The sequence below is a fragment of the Melanerpes formicivorus genome, unplaced genomic scaffold, assembly GCF_026170545.1.
Source record: "Melanerpes formicivorus ecotype bairdi unplaced genomic scaffold, bMelFor1.0.p_v2 SCAF_6, whole genome shotgun sequence".
Classification (NCBI taxonomy): domain Eukaryota; kingdom Metazoa; phylum Chordata; class Aves; order Piciformes; family Picidae; genus Melanerpes; species Melanerpes formicivorus.
Window position 1 is genome coordinate 3,136,714 of NW_027142358.1, and position 16,960 is coordinate 3,153,673.

The window sequence follows — 16,960 nt, forward strand, 5'->3', positions numbered from 1 at the left end:
ATTCCTCCAGAAACCTAACCTGCAGCTCATGCTAAGGGCCATTCAGCACATAGGGTTTCCAAAACAAAGCCAATTTGTCATGCAATATTTAGGGAGTTTGGGGGTTTCAGCTAAACTGTCTTCTGTACAAAGAATAATAAAAATAATAATACAGAGATCGACAAGGCTAACATGAATTCTCAGGCATTAAAAAGTTCACATAGAAATTTGCATACTAAAGGGAAAGATGCAGACAAAATAGAAATAAAAAAAATCATGGCAACTTACAACTTTAATATTAATCAGTAAAGCAGAAGTGGAGTGAAAGGAAGCATGAAAAGAAGTAAAACAAATGTGTACATTTAATCAGACAGGATTGCATAGGACACAAAGAACAGGGCTAATTAGTCTCAGCAGGTAGGGACTAACCTTCAGACTTCATAAATAAATAAGTCTGTGAACAATGTCTAAGTGGGAATATGGAGACAGAAAAGGGATTATTTCAAGACACCAAGTAAAAACATGAAGAATGAAATACTTCACTGTTAATTCAATGGACAAATGCATTGAACAGTTTCTTTTTCCACTGGTCTTTTAACTGACTTGCTTTTTACTTTTAAGAGATTTTACTAAATAACTGTCTGTGGGCATGCACACTCACCATTTGCCCCTGATTATGTACTTACTATCTTTGCTAACTAGTGCCTTGCAGGGAGACACCTTAAAAAATATTCTCCCTTTTTGTTTGCCTTTTGATTTTTTTAAATGCCTTTATGTCCCAAACAATAAGAGATTAGGAACACAAACGTGACAGACTCCTATTTATTTTGCAGGGCCATGTGTTCTGATTTGATCCAAATGAACAAAAACAGTTGCACAGTTTTGTTTTGTTTTTCAAAGATCTTTTTACAATCTGCTGTGAGGTTTTTTAGTTAAACAAGGAGTATACTTTTACTTCAGTCTCGGTGTAATTGCTGACTACTTACTAAGCATCAAGACTGGCCCAGTCCTTGCCCAAAGCTGTCTGCAGAAGGGCCTGATTCTGTAGAGCTTCACACATGCCAGAAACATGACTGACAGACTATTCATGAGTGTGATGACACACCTGGACTACTCATACATAACGTTACCCACATGAGTAAAAGTCAATACAAGGATGCTTAGCATTGTAACCCCCAATGCCACATGGTGGTCCTAGGTACAGAAGCGGGCTCTTGTGGCTTCAGTCCGGAAGGCTGAGGGGTTGTGCCCCAGCTATGGAAAGCACTGCTGGAATTTTACTGCCATGATGGACTCAGAGGAGCCCCATGAAGGGCCAGGAAAACGTTTTCTAGCTTTCATGGCAACGTCAAGTTCTTCCTCTTGCAAACTTTCAGTTTTCAAATTGCAGCTTATAACTAGCTCAGTTTCAAAGTCCAAGTGTTGTGGGTGATTCATAAATCAACACGGTTTAATTAAGATATTACAAGTCACTTAGGATAGCTTATGCGTCTTATTTGTATCATTTTCCTTCATGTAACCGTCATTGTTTCACACTCAGGGAAGGGAGAGCTCTCCAGGGGTCAATAGAACCTGTTGAGTTGTAGGTTCACAGGTAGCACCTTAGATTTTAAAGAGGTATGGTGTTTAACAGTAGAAGAAACACACTATTAAAAAATGAATAAAGGAAAGAAAAGAAAAGAAGTCAAGCTAATCCACTGCATGAAACATGATTTACTGTCTGGATACCCAATTTTAAGTGAGAGAAAGCTCCACATTCAATCTTAAAGGGATGCCAGCTTTCTAGTCAAAGCTGACCTCTAGCACAGATGAAATGAAAGTGCTTTTGCAGCTCTTGCAACTTGGTACAACATCCCAAATGCTGAGCAATCGGTTTTGGTTACTGCCAGTGGCATCGCCATTTTACACTTTGGCACAACATTTGGGTCCCGAGAATCCTGCAGAATCTCACTAACAGGAATGGCAAACAAGCATGTGAGGTTCACCTGCCAACTGACATTGCAATGAACTGGAGTGGGAAGAGGTTGACCAGGGGCAGCCAAGGAAATTCATTGTTTTATGAAAAATACTTTGGAATCTTTCATGTCTCACCAGAGGCCCAAGTCTATATTGGAGAAATATGGTCTGGTAACTGCCAGCCACATCTCCTGGCTAGTGTTTACATATCTGGGGTGAGTCATCAGTTTTCACAGTCTTCTCCAAAAGGTCCTAATGTAGGCTGCAATGTGTAAAATTCAAGTTATTTATTTTGGAAAGATAAAAGGACTTTGGTTGACCAGGCTGGGATTTGAGTCTACAGCTTAAAGGAGTCCGTATGTTTACAAATAATCTTGGATCATTAAATCTGCTCTGAATGTCAGAAAATATTTCAATATTGAAAAGGTGCCAATAACAAAAAGGTTCCAATAACACAAAGCAAACACATTTGCCCAGTGCCTTACCAGTACTGGCTCTTCCAGAGTTAGCAAAGAGAGGATTTTTTTTTTTTCCCTAGGGCAGACAAGATGACAGCATGAAAACAGAAACCATGACTTCTTTCTGCAGTCATTTACATTGACCAAAACAAGCACACCTGAAAATTCAAGAAAGCTATCAAAGAGGATAACATCCACAAACAACCAGATCATGGTGCTACTGCTAGATTTCTTTGTGGCTTCAGATTTTGCACACACCAGCCAAGTCATGGTGTGTTGTTTGAGCAGTAGGTGTGGGCTTTTTAGATGCACATTGGAAAAATCTGATACCGAAAACACCTCACAGGTTGTTGAATTTCAACCTTCTAACACAGTCTAACGTCCCTCAGTCTGTGCTTTGCTTCCTAAGTCATGGCTATGGCTCAGGAGGAACATACCTCCCTTTTAGTTCCTAAATCACAGCTGTACCTCTTGCTTTTGTTAGAGATAATTCTGTCTAATAATAAAATGGTTAATGGGTAGAAATATGCATTCATGCAGGGATTATTCACACTTTATCATGAGGTGATACCAGGCACTATAGGAGTGAATGACAAGAAATAGGCTTCTGAAGTACAGAGCCCTCCATAAATATACCATTTTTATTGACAACATGTCTTTTAACCCTAATAGTAATGGAAGAAATCCAATAAATGAAACATTTACTGCATAACTTGCCTTATTTTCGGGTGGTGTCTGATTCCTTTCTAGCTGTCTCTAGAAGATGTTTTTAGCCTAATTTGCTCCCTAGAAATTTCACTCACTGGAGTTATACATCTATGACGTTTTATTGCCTGAAGCCAAGTCTGAATAAGAACTTTCTTAAGATATACTTATTCTAATGTCAGTCTACAGGAACTGGGCTGCTTTATTTTATTTGTGCAACAGAGACATATGTGCACCTATAGAGCTAGTTCTTGCCTCAGACTGGATCTAATACCCCAAAGAAACATATAAATAAACCCATCAAGTTTAACCATGTTTAGTTACAAATAAACACTCTTAAACTAAGCATGCTTATATTTGTATTTATATGTCTCTCTTTTCCAAACTAACCAAAACAGTAGGCCATTGCATTTATAAATTACTCTCATTTCACAGGAAAGGACTTGAGTGTAGGTGCCTCTATGTATATGCTCATAGGCAAGAATCAAACACTAGCCAGATGCAGTATGCTTCCACACTCTATAAGATGGAATTTAAAGAGCTGGAGCATCAGAGGTCACTGTCCGAGACTGCAGATCACTGCATGGCCAGTTCCCTAGGTTCTTCTGCCTGCTGCCTTTGGTACCTACCTGAACTGTCAGAGCTCTAGAGCAAGGGTCCTCTTTTTTGCTTGATGGTTTTGCTGGGACCCTAGTCCTTAAACCATGTTTGTGGACAGTATGATGTTACGGTTAATGAAATGTTAATCATTTGGCTTGCACTAAAGTAGCATCAGTGAGGGTGATCTTGTAGGTGAGCTGTGGCTGAGAGCAGATGGTGGTAAGCAACGAACCTAGCAAGCTTTAAGCCATGAGCATGCCCTCAGCCAGAAGTGACTGCCCTTTCAACTGACACACAGTAATTAGCTGTGTACGCATTTGTAGTCTGTTGCAATATGAGGTAAAAGGGATTAGTTTTGCAATGGTCTAGGAACATGAACATGTGCCAGCTGCATTCCAGCTGTAGGGGTTCTGGCTGATGGATGACAATAGTCAGCACAGGGGTAGTAACTTCATAAAACAATCAAGTTTAACGACATAGGATTATCTGATCATACCATACAATGACAGAAACACTCATGTTGGAAGGGACATGAAGACATCTCTAGTCCAGCCTCTTGCTCAGAGGAGGTTTAGCTCTGAGTTTAGCCCTGTTTGTTTAGGATTTTGTCCAGTCAGGTTTCAAAAAACCTCCAAAGACCAAAATGAGACAAGTAGGAGTTAGAAATTTGCATTTGTTCTTGCTGAATTTCATAATGTTCACACTGACCCATTCTTCCAGCTGCTCTAGGTCCCTCTGGATGGCAGCCCTGCCCTTGACCGTTTCAATTGCTCTTTCCAGTTTGGTGTCATTTGCAAGTGTGATGAAACCTCCTTCAGGTCATTGATGCAGCTATACAAGAGAACTGGTCCCAGGACAGCCCCCTTTGAGTACTTCCCTCATGCTTCACTTTTTCTCCAGATCAATCCAGTTAGGTTTCATGCTCTTCAGTTTTTCTTTCCCAAATACCTGTCTACATTTAGCTCATACCTGGAGATAAACTACAGCAATTGTTCTATCACTCAGTTTTACACCCTGCCCCCTCCCCCTGACAGCAGGGAAGGGAAATCAGGAAAAGGACAGAAGACCCGTGGATTAAAATGAAAATGCATTTAACAAAAGAGCAAGACTAATACCAACACCAATATAAAGTATATGATGCTATACTTAGCCCAGCAAAGGTCACAGTAAACAGGAAAGTGTTCCACAGGAGAAGAAAGACAAGCAACATCAGGAGAAGCCTGGGCAAGAGGCCTGGCTAAAAAGCTCCCAGTCCTCAGCAAAATTCCCCCTTTATACTGAGCTTGACATTTATGATCTGGGATACACTTGTGACCAACTCAGGTCAGCTGTACTGACTAACTTGAAACTGCTAATGGCCTGCAGCTGGTCTAGGACTCTGTTCCAGCAAAACCAAGACAATACCTCAGACTTTCAGAGTGGCCTATGGCCATCATCATAATACAGTCAATGATGATGACAATGGAGGCTTACCAAGAGAACATAATTTTGGGCTAAGACAGGAAGTTTTAATTTAGGCTAGGAAGTGAATGAGCAACTGTGTTTCCTGCAAGGCCAGTGTTAAGCACCCAGTTCAGACCCCAACCAGGTCTGGAGGCTGGCAGCCACAAGAAGGGCACTCCTTCTGGGAGCCACCAAAGGCTGCAACACAGATTTTCATCTTACAGAAAATACAGGAAAGCATGGTTTCTGTTCTCCATGGAAGCAGTTGTTACCAGTATTTTGCACAGAGCTATGCACTATGCCACTGCATGCACAGATAAGCTCCTGACACTGAACATTTACAGTCAGATTAATTAAGACTTGATCTATTAAAGCACAAAAAAAGTGAAAGGGTTCTCAAGAAAAACCTTCATAACGTCTTGAAAATATTTGGATAGCTTGACCTGGCCGTTTATTCTAGAAATGTTTATTGTATTGTACTATTTCCTAGCAAATGATTTTCTGTTTAGTAATTCTACTTTAAAGGTACTTTTGGTCTTTCCTCTTTTTTCCTCCAGTTACTGAAGCACTTGTCTTCTTCCTTTTTCCTTCTCATTTGGCAAAAGCCTCCCAACTACATCAAACAGTTTCAAGACAGCCAAGGAGATAGACAGAGTCCGGCTGAAGGAGCAGAGCAGTCTCTCTCTCTTTGTGAAATATGCTGCCATTTATCAACAGACAGAGGCTTTTCTCGCAACAAGGAATTTCAGCTAGTGCATACCAAAAGAGTGGCACTGGAGACTTTGCGGTTGGCTGTTGTTTCAGGCACATGCAGTCTTTACATAGCCTGAGGGCACAAATAAGCAGACAGGAGGGAATGGACAGACCTTCCTACAGTACAATTAGGTGACAATGAGCTATCCAAAACAATCAGGATAAGAGCAACATCAAGTGCTCTCCCTGTGTCTCAGGAGTGCTCCCAAGATTTATTGCATCAGAGGCTCTGTCTGCTGCTGGTACCTCCAGATAATGTCGCTGGAGAGGCCCAGTTGGCAGACCACGGGAACAGAGGACTTTCTGGGAAACCTATTGCAGCCTGAAGTATTGAAATTCGCTCCAGCAGAGCTGACGTCTGAGCTCCTTGTCCTTACTTAATTCAGGATCCCTTGAAACATGAGATGGAAGAGATGGACCTGCAAGCGCTGTGGGTAAGTGTGTAGGGGGGCAATTTACAGGAGTGATTCCAAACGACCTTCATCTACTAGATTGGGAAAAGAAGAGGCAATAGGTCTCAGGACATTTCTGCTCTTGTTCTTCAAGCCAGTCTTTCTTGACTTAACCCTGTCCTTGAGAAAGCATGTCTCTCCCAAAGTCAAGCCAAAGAGCTGCTCTCCTTTTCCACTTCAGCCCTCTGATCTATATTAGCTCCTTTCAAGGACCCTAATCCTACAGGTGAGAGCTTCCTGGCCCTGACCAGAACGGAGGTTGCAATTTCAAACCAAAAGGCAAATTATTGTGGTCAGCACCTGTCTCAGAAAACTCACCACGTTTGGACTTCAGTGCAATTGGTAAATATAAAACACCACTGAAGACTTTTCTTCCTAATTAGGGAGGCACAAAGGGCAAGGGTGGGTCCTGCAGAGTGTATTTGGTCTATTTTACCTGAGGCACAGGTCTATCATACACACCCGCTCCATTCAGCCTTTCTACAACAACTCATGGTTGTACAAGAACCACTCTAACTCTTCAGGCAACAGCACCCTTAGGACATCTCCTGCATCTGTGGGAAGACGTAATCTGGCATTCAAGGCATTGTGGTAGAATTGGCATCTCCACTGCTTGCCTGAGGCACTGTCTTCTCTCTCTGCCTTGCCAGACTTCTTAGCTGAGTTTCCTTCTCAAAGGCAGGAGCTGAGGCAATAATTTCACTAGAGGGCTGGGGAAAAAAAAGTGGAGATCGCATCAGTCAGAATAATGCTGGTCTCCAGATTCCTTTGGTGGTCTAGACTGAGTAAGTCTGTGTACAGAGGACCTCCCTACATCCTCAGACAGCAATCTTGTACTCCTCCCAAGTGGTCCAGTGATAGGACAAGGGGCAATGGGTGCAAGCTGGAGCATAGCAGGTTCTACCTAAATGTAAAGAAAATGTTTTTCACCATGAGGGTGGCAGAACACTGGAATGGGCTGCCCAGAGAAGTTGTGGAGTCTCCTTCTATAGAGACAATCAAAACCCACCTGGATGTGTTCCTGTGTGACCTACTCTAGGTGATCCTGCTCTGGCAGAGGGGTTGGACTGGATGATCTTTTGAGGTCACTTCCAACCCCTAATGCTCTGTGGTTGTGTGATTCTGTGATACACGTGTGCTCTGGCTCATTCTCATTGTCCCTCTGACCTAGAGCAATCTATGTCTAAGGAGGAGCGGGGAACATAGCTAAAATATTACATGCAGCCCATGTTGCATACTTTCCTGTGGCACTGGAGCTACGTGATTTATGACTGAAACATTGACTGTTGCAGTACAGGACAATTACAGGAAAGTTAGTAAGGCAGCAGCGTACTGTCTTGTAGGAATATTAAATTCCTTCCTTCCTCCTGATTTCAGACCCGAAAAGTGGTGAACTCCCACCTCTCCCATTCAGAAGATAACCAAAACCTTGCAAAATCAGATCTTGAGATGTTCCTGTCTGGACAAAGAAGTGCTCAGGACATGCAGAGAGCTTCTACAATGCCTCAGGTACTTGGCATGCCCAGAAATCCTGCTGCAACAATTAGGTCATGTGTGCACGAATGTGTTACCAAAATCTGTGAGGTTCTTTCTGCGCACAGAGCTAGGTGTTGATATTTGAACACTCATACAATGCTCTGTTTGGGCAAGGACTATTTGTTTTCACTAAGCATATGCACGATGTTTAGCAAAAAGAAAAATAATCTGCAATATTAGTTTTAACAAAAACATTTTTCACAAATGTGGGAGGGTATTTTATTTGTTGTTGTTGGCTTTGCTTGGTTTCTTTTGTTTGTTTGTTTGGGGGTTTGTTTTTCCTGCAAGCAGATGTCATTTGGATCAAAACACTACTTTAAATAAAAGTAGGATTTTTAGGAGACTGTTAGGATCTTCAGCTCTGCAGTCCTGTATTACAGAGGTCACTGAATTTCAACAAGTGGTTCCTGCCTCAAGTCTGTCATTTCTAGCAGACATACAATATTTCATTTAGAAAGACATCTGGCCTGGTTTTGATGATTTTTACTCAAGTCAGAAAATCCCACTATAGGCAAATTTTGTTCCACAGGCTGTTCATTATCTTCTCTAGAGAAAGGAAAGGAAGGAAAGAAAGGAAAGAAAGGAAAGAAAAAAAGGAAGAAAGGAAGCTAGGAAGAAAGGAAGAGAGGGAGGAAGGAAGGAAGAGAGGGAGGAAGGAAGGAAGGGAGGGAGGGAGGGAGGGAGGGAGGGAGGGAGGGAGGGAGGGAGGGAGGGAGGGAGGAAGGAAGGAAGGAAGGAAGGAAGGAAGGAAGGAAGGAAGGAAGGAAGGAAGGAAGGAAGGAAGGAAGGAAGGAAGGAAGGAAGGAAGGAAGGAAGGAAGGAAGGAAGGAAGGAAGGAAGGAAGGAAGGAAGGAAGGAAGGAAGGAAGGAAGGAAGGAAGGAAGGAAGGAAGGAAGGAAGGAAGGAAGGAAGGAAGGAAGGAAGGAAGGAAGGAAGGAAGGAAGGAAGGAAGGAAGGAAGGAAGGAAGGAAGGAAGGAGAGAGGGAGGGAAGAAAGGACAAAAGAAGAAAAGAAACCCCACCACATTTCTATCTCAAACTAATCTTTCTCTAGTTTCAACCAAGTAATTTTATAAAAGAGTATCATGTCATTTTGCTCTTTCCTCCTTAGTAGTTTTTGCTCTTTTCCCTGTCCCCGTGACTGAACAGGTCCTCTTGTCTTGAGGTTTACCTTCGTGGCATCAGTGGGACACAACAGGAAGAGGACTCTGCTTGTATTTCGTGCCGTGCAGGATAAGGCAGTAGAAACAGACTAACTTGAAGATCATCTGCAACAGTAACAAGTCAGGGATATTTTGTCTTCCAGGGCTTTAATAAACTGGCCATCTGAGTGTCCTGTACATTTAATAAAGAGGCCCAAACAATGACTCATCCCAGCTAGCTCAAACATCTCCCCTGAGCAATGACTCACCTCATGATGGTACCTCTCTTGCTCCACTGGCTGCAGCCACCGCCTAAAGGGCTGGCATAGATTACAAACCAAAGGTTTACATCCCTAGGAGCTGAACTCTGCTTTCAATGAAGATCCTTTCTAGAAGGAAGAAACTACTAGCTGACAACAAAAAGTGTCTTTGTATCCCAAAATGTCTGGAATAAAAGCCAGTTTACAGTACAGTCCTGTTTGCATTCCCAAGTTGAAATCTCGACCCTGAAGACCATAAAGGATAGACATTTCCAATTTTTTTAATAAAGAAAGCACAGAGACTCTGGGAGACAGACATCCAGGAACTGTGGTTTTAAGGGGAATGCTGAGATTGTGACATTGGGGATAGAGTCTCTGGAATTGGCACCGACATTAATTCAGGAGAATATGTGGTATTTTAGAATGATTTTGGCCAGAACTCTTAAAAGTTTCTGTAAAATCCTTCTGGATTTGTTTCTCTTAACGACACAGAGTGCCCTTGTTTTGTTTTACTTCCTAAAAGATTTATTATGCTTGTTTTTCATCAGAGAGATATGTGAAGTTTAACTTTCCCTAGTTTTGTTGGCTGACAATCTCACCTCTTTTATCTTGGCTCTTTGGAGAAAAGTGGTTCACCTCATCATGCTGTAACATTTGTAACCATAGATCAACTTCAGCTGAATACGACAGGAGACTGAGAGATCAACAATATTTACATCCTTCAACTTAATGACTGTGAGAGAGGCCCAAATAAGCACCCGGTGGAGGGAATATCCACAGGGAGGGAGCAGTGCGAGGGTCAGAAAGCCTGTTCAGGGAAGGTGCATGGAGAGCAGACTGCTCCAGTCCCACTGCTCACCACGCTGCTTGTTCAGTGTCATTAATGCCATCGTTGCACAGAGATTATTACACTGTGAAACCCTTCTCCCACTCGCAAATATAAAATCCTTTTTCTTTTCCACTTGTGATCACATCATATCTCTTGCACTTACAGCCACTGGAAGAGAAAAAGCCACATGTTAGAGAAAATGAAGAAAGAGACACATATTGTTGAATGGCTTTAGGTTTTCTTTTATTCTCATCAGCTGCATTCCTCAAAAATGGAAATATACAACACCAGCCCCACCATCTTCCCATAGAGTACTAGTAGTGTACTTACACAGAGTCTGGGAATCTCTGTGGTGCAGGTCTTCTTGGAGTCTGCAGCCGTTTGACTCAAGGATTATAAAGATTTGTTTTCACAAAAGCTTCACTAGAATGTCCCTATTTGTTCCAAATTGCCAGAGTAGACCAGGAAGTGATACTTAGCACACACTTCAGCAAGACCAGCTAGTACATGGTAAAGCACCACTTGCCTTATCTGCGCTGGAACAAGTCGATCTGAATACACTAACTATTCTAACAAAAATAGTTCAGACTTATCTCAGAATGTGCAGGGGCAACTCTCACACACTGGAATGGAAGGACACAGGGGCTGAAACTTTGACAGTGATTTAATCTCAAACACACATTGCACAAGGTTGTAGTTTAAGAGCGAATAAGCAAAACCAGATGATTTTTAACAGTTCCTTGAAAAGTAGCTTCCCAATTTGTTCAACTTCTGATCCTCATTTAATGGGCTGTCCTGCTTTTTTTTTTAAAAAAAAAAGTATTTATTTTTTTTATTCAGCACTCCAGTGGCAATGTAGTCTGCTGTGAAAGATAAGACCTATGCTAGCAATGCAAACAAGCAGCAAAGAAATAGCTTTGACTACAATTTGTAAGTCTTCTTCATATATCACAAACAAGGACCACAGGGAAAAAAAAAAAAAAAGAAAAAAAAAAAAAAGAAAAAGAAAGAAAAAGAAACCCACAACATCTTGAATATAGTGATTTTTATGTCATCCAATGAACAGGGGAAAAGCCTGTTTATGGTTTAAAAGCTTTCGGTGCTATTGAAAGTACTGCAAAAGGTTCCTCAAGAAGCCACACTGCAGGCAGAGGCTCAGTGGCCTCACTTGCAAAAAGCCTTCAAATCTCTGTAGATCTCTGTGCCCACTGTTCATACTGACAGATCTAATGCTGCCCAAAAAGAGTGAAGGTTAACAGAGCCTCTGGAAATACAGTGTCCCAGGCAAAATTTCTGTCTGTGAGGGTGTTCGTGGGAAGACAATGATCCTCTCTGTCTCTTCAGTAGCACCTCTGTACAGTGAAGGTATTGCTGGTCTGATGGGTGAAGGGTTTGCAGTTTAATTAACTTCTAAGGTCTTAGAAAATGTTTTCAGTCTGTGACCTACAGACTCCTGCTACCTTTACCAACAAAAGGTTAAGGAAAACCAGTTTGCAGATGCTATGCAGCAGTCTCTGCATATAGATATTCTAAAGCGGGCAATACTTTCCATAGGAAATTTGTAGGGGTCCACAAAATCAGAAAAGACTGGGAAAAGTGGCTTAGATCTCATCTGTTCAGATGAAAGGAACTGCTGAAGACTGAAGTGTAGGTGTGTATTAATATATCATGATATTGCAACTAAAGAGCATTATACAGCAGCACAACGTTATAACATAGCTCTATCCATTTAGTCTCATAGGGGCATAACAATAAAGACGGAAGAAAATCAAGCCAGACCAGGCTGCTTATTTTAGACTTCTGAAAAATTCTTTATCTGCAATAAGTGGTGGTTAATAATTGTTTTAACAATCACACCCCCAGAATTTTTAAGCAGAGTTGGAAAACACCTCCACACACAGACTTGACGAGTAACAGCTGCATACGAGGGAGGAATCACTGAAGTCATGTAGAGCATCTTAATATGAATACATGTATTAGAAAATATTGCATAGGTGTAATGTAGCCCCCAAGTGTAAAACTCTCCCTCCTTTTCTCTTTCCCATTCTCTCTCTCTTTCACTCACAGTCTTTCCCCACATTTGCTAAAACTAAAAATAAATCTGCTTGTTGCTAGGCCTATATAAAAGAAGGGGGGGAAAAATTAAATTGTGAGGTCTAGCACAAGAGAATGAGTGCATTTTGGGAGAGGGAGATAATAGGATTTTTTTTTATATATATCAGCAAAAAATATTGGAGGTGGATATCTGTGCAGTTGCTGAGCTTTTGTGTTCTGGGGCTAGGAGACATGAATATTATTAAGGGATCAGTCGCAAAGTGCATCAATCTGGCATGTACTAGAGCCAGATATCTATTTGCCAGGAACTGGGAAAAAAAAACCCTAACTCTCAGCAGGCTCACAGTTGAAGAATGGTGGACATTGCTTTGATTCAAGAAAGCCCTGGCACAGATATCTTCCTGGATGTGGATAACATAATGGACTTTGGGGAACATATTAAGTCACCCCCCCCGTGACTTGGTAGCAGCTCTGGATGTGAATTATACAACTCTGGATTGATATGTTAAGGACTTAACAATTTCTGTCTGCAGCATTTCCAGCCTCTGAGTAAAGTGTTTGGTTACTTTTATTATGATGATGATGATTATTTTTTAGTTTGGTTTGAGGGCCATTTATGCTAAGCTATGTAATTCTTTTTCAAAAAGCCTGCAAATAAAAGAAAGTACAAATTAAAAAGGGGTGGGGAGGGTGACTGTGAGTGTGTGATGCACTGCATTCAATGTTCGTCTAGAACAAAGTCACTCTGGAAGGCCTGGCTCCTTTATTTATACTGTTTATAAGACCCAGGAATGCTTGTTTTCAGCATGGAATACTTTTGTGCAGTGGCTTCAAATGAAAATACATATTCACTAAAACCAGAAAATCAGCTGGGAGCTCACCACCACACTGAGAGACCCATTGAGACTCTCAGCAACCCAGCACCCAAGAGCTCACTAGAGATTCACAAGGAGCAAACTTCTTGACTGGCATTGCACTGACTGAGGTTGGGGTGGTTTTCCTGGAAGTCAGCTGAAAAAATACAGGTGTATGCAACTAATATGCCTTTTATTCAAACACCTGCCAGCAACTGGGTACTGATGCTGGATGGCAGGGGGTGGCAGCTAGGGTGAGTGAAGACATTTGAGGCTTTTCCTGGCCCTGTTTGGTTTTACTATCAGAACTCTTTTCTTGATGACAAGACTTGGATTTGTTTTCCCAAGATTGATCCTATATGTTTTAACTTCATTATTATTATTTTAAAGTTTATTTTATTTCCTTATAAAACTGCTTTTATTCTTACTGGCTTGCTATGCACAAGGCAATATAAGGTCACATTACTTTCTATAGGTTTTTTTTTTTGTGTACATAAAATTATTACAGGCTCCACATGGCATAACACATGAAAATACACTATAGGCATGTTTATGTCACAAAGCAGCATTTGTATTGATATGTTTTAAACTCAAACCCTGTAAAATATTGAGATATTTTAAACTCAAACCCTGTGTCCTCTTTCCAGGAACAAACAACTAGGCTGCCTGGGAACTGAAGGCTTGTAGTTGGCATGACAGGTTGAACACTGGAATACATTGCCCAGAGAGGTGCTTGCTTGAGGCCTCACTCCTGGAGATACTCAAGGTGAGGCTCGATGCAGCCTGAACTAGTTGAGGATGTCCTTGTTTAATGCAGGGGGGTTGGACCAGATCCCTTCCAACCTGGGTGATTCTCTGATTCTATCTCCCAATAGATTGTCCATCCACGTTCCACTGGCCACTAGATTTCAGAAGCTGTATTTTATAGCAACAGTCAAAGCAGCTCTCTTTACAGATGACTTTTAGAAAGAGATGACTGAGGTCCTGGGAAAAGTACTTGAAGATATTGAAGTGACAATAGATGCTTTTGTTGAAAAGCAATGGTGTGAAAAGAATGGCTTTTTATGTTTTTGAGGGAAAGAAGTAGGACTGGAATTATGGGTATCTTGGGATTTTACATTTAAGGCTGCTCAGCTTCCAGACAGGTGTGATTTCCCTGTGATAACTTCCCATCAGGATCAGTGGAAAACCAGTATGATAGGCAAGACAGTAATTAAGAGATTTATTCTACATGATTGCACATGTATCAGTAAAGGTCTCAAAATGACATCATGAGCAATTGCAGTTAAAACACACAGCCTATGAGCACTGTGACTGTGCTCCAAAAAGCACTGGACAAGCAACTTCCATCGTGCACCCCCAGCTGCAGTTGTTGGCTGAAAAACATCAGAGAATGTTTCACTTTAAAGCAGTTACTCCACCTCCTCTCCCTTCTGGAGCAGCTGGTCTGTGGGGATGTAAGCACCAGGAAGGATGTAATGGCCTTTTATAAGAATTCATCAAGATATCCAGGACTAATACCCATAATTTACATGAAGGAAAAAAAAAAGAAGTATAATGCATGCTCATAAATTCTGTCAGGAATGAGTAAATGTGTTAGCAGCTGAAAGAAGCTACCTGGCATTTTAAAAAGCAGCAGTTTTTTATCTTGTTCTGTCACAGGGTCACCAAAAGTCAGAATCGGAAAGACCTTATCCAAATAGATTTTCCCCAGCATCCTGGAGCTGCGTGGGCTGAGAGGGATGGTTAGCAAGTTGGATAATCCTGCCCTCCACACATTATGCAGGCAGGGAGAAGGGCAAGCACTCCGGGGGGAGGGACACCGCCGGGCAGCCTTTGTGGAGGTGGCTTTGCTGGTAATAAGGACGAATTGGAGAATAAAGTGCAGCACCTGTAATGCTGATTCTTTCAAAGCATTATGTCTAAGCGTTCTTCTCAGCCTTCTAAAAAACATGCCATTTAAGTTTAAGCCAAACGACGCCACCCAGCACAATATGTGTGAGGAATAAAGCCACATATGCTTGCATTTGTCCTTTTTTTCCCCTCTTTTTTTCCCCCCCTTTTTCCTTTCTATTTCGGTGGATAATTCCATTTTATTTTTTTAAAATTTGATTTAAGAACATGTGACAGAAGGGCCAATCGTTACAATGAAGGAACAAGTCCTGCAAACCTTCACACATGTGATTTTAATAGGTGTAGATATGTGAATAAGGATTAGTAACACTTAGCCCTCGCTTAGCATTATGTGTGGGCTCAAGTTATGTTCTCGCTGTGAATTGGCAATGAGACGCAAAGCCTTTTGCCTCCAGGGCCGTGGTTCAAATGCAGCCTGGGTCACTGGTGACTCTACACAAAATGAGGGGGCTGTTTCAGTCCAATTTCACCCTCTCCATTAAAAGACAGCAGAGAATTCAAGGTCAGAGTCATCTCAGAGTCTCTCATCTTATTATGAATTGCTATTTTTGACTTACTATGCTATGCTATAGAGCCTGAAGACTGCAGAGCGTGGGGCCCATTACTTTCATTACTATGAAAACACATGCAGCTCTATGTATTTTCAAACAAGAGATGGGGCAGACACTGAGTGGAAGAGAGAGGCAGGCACAAAGTGGTGAAGTGGCTTGCCCAGAGGACAGTAGCAATGCTCGGAGCAGAGCTCACCTTTTCTCACCAGCAGACCACATTGCTTCCTCCTTCACCAGCAGCTGCAGGTAGAACAGTGATGGGAAACTTGTCCTTGGACTGTTGCTTTCCAGCAGGTAGCCTGCATGACTGTCATACCTGCATGATATCTTTTTTTTCCTGTAAGGTGGGGATAATATAAAACAAAGTGTATGACAGATGAAATGCATTAGCCCAAACAATATTAATGGATGATAATGTATACAGGAGATCATTTTATCACACTATTTACATGTAAGTTTGTTGGGTGTATTATCTTTGACACAGTGGAAGATTCATAGATCAAGAGAATTGGTGTAACCCAATTTCGTATGTTTTGTTGGATCTCCGAACAAAAGTGGAGGCATTTTGAGTATACATTAAGCAAATGCCGCATGAAGAACTTCCCCACGACACCTGGCACCTACTTTTATGGCTTCTTTTGTCAGATTGTTTCTTCTATTCAAAGATTAATTTTCCCACTTGCTGAATTTGTTAAATCTTTGAACATTTCAGCCAACGATGAGGTTTTCAGATCTGAGTTTTCTCGGATTAAACACTTCTGTAGCATAAAAACCCCACTGCTCAGTCAATACAGACAGACGTGGTTGAAGTCTAACATTTGCCAAACAAACAAACAAAAAAGGTTGAGGTGTTTTGTTGTTTGGGTTTTTTGGTGGAGAAAAGCCCAAAATTCAGTATGTCCTGACTTTGACACCTGCCAGCTGCAACTAAATGGGTTAATCACACAGAAACATTCGGGTTGGAAAAGACCCTCAGGATCACCAAGTCCAACCAATAACCCTACTCTACAAGGTTCACCCCTAAACCATATCCCCAAGCACCACACCCAAAGCACCTTTAAACACATCCAGGATTGGTGACTCCACCACCTTCCTGGGCAGCACATTCTAATGCCTGACCACTCTTGCTGTAAAAAAAATGTTTCCTAACATCCAGTCTAAACTCGCCCAGCTGCAGCCTGAGGCCATTCCCTCCTGTTCCATCACTAACTACCTGAGAGAAGAGACCAACACCAACCGTCCACAAAGTCCTTTCAGGTAGTTGTAGTTAGCAATGAGGTCTCTCCTCAGCCTCCTCTTGTTCAAACTAACCATCCCCAGCTCCCTCAGCTGCTCCCCATCAGATTCATTCTTCCCCAGCTTCCCATGCAGAGCCCACGCACTTAAGAAAATCATATTTTATCCCAACTTTAATTTTAAATGAAATATTGACTTATGGTGCATATGATTTCAAATCAAAGTATACAGTTCAAAT

The 16,960-nt window shown here is 41.7% G+C and overlaps 1 long non-coding RNA gene across 1 annotated transcript in view; it reads right to left on the minus strand.

Annotated features, from left to right (window-relative positions):
- Nucleotides 1-10,094: 10,094 nt before the first annotated feature.
- LOC137441595 (uncharacterized) overlaps nucleotides 10,095-16,960 on the minus strand; it is a 38,365-nt gene continuing 31,499 nt past the window's right edge. The window contains exons 2-3 of the long non-coding RNA XR_010987443.1: nucleotides 15,683-15,823; nucleotides 10,095-10,280 (exon numbers count right to left, since the gene is read on the minus strand). This is a non-coding gene — a long non-coding RNA (uncharacterized lncRNA). The remainder of the gene's footprint in view (nucleotides 10,281-15,682; nucleotides 15,824-16,960) is intronic.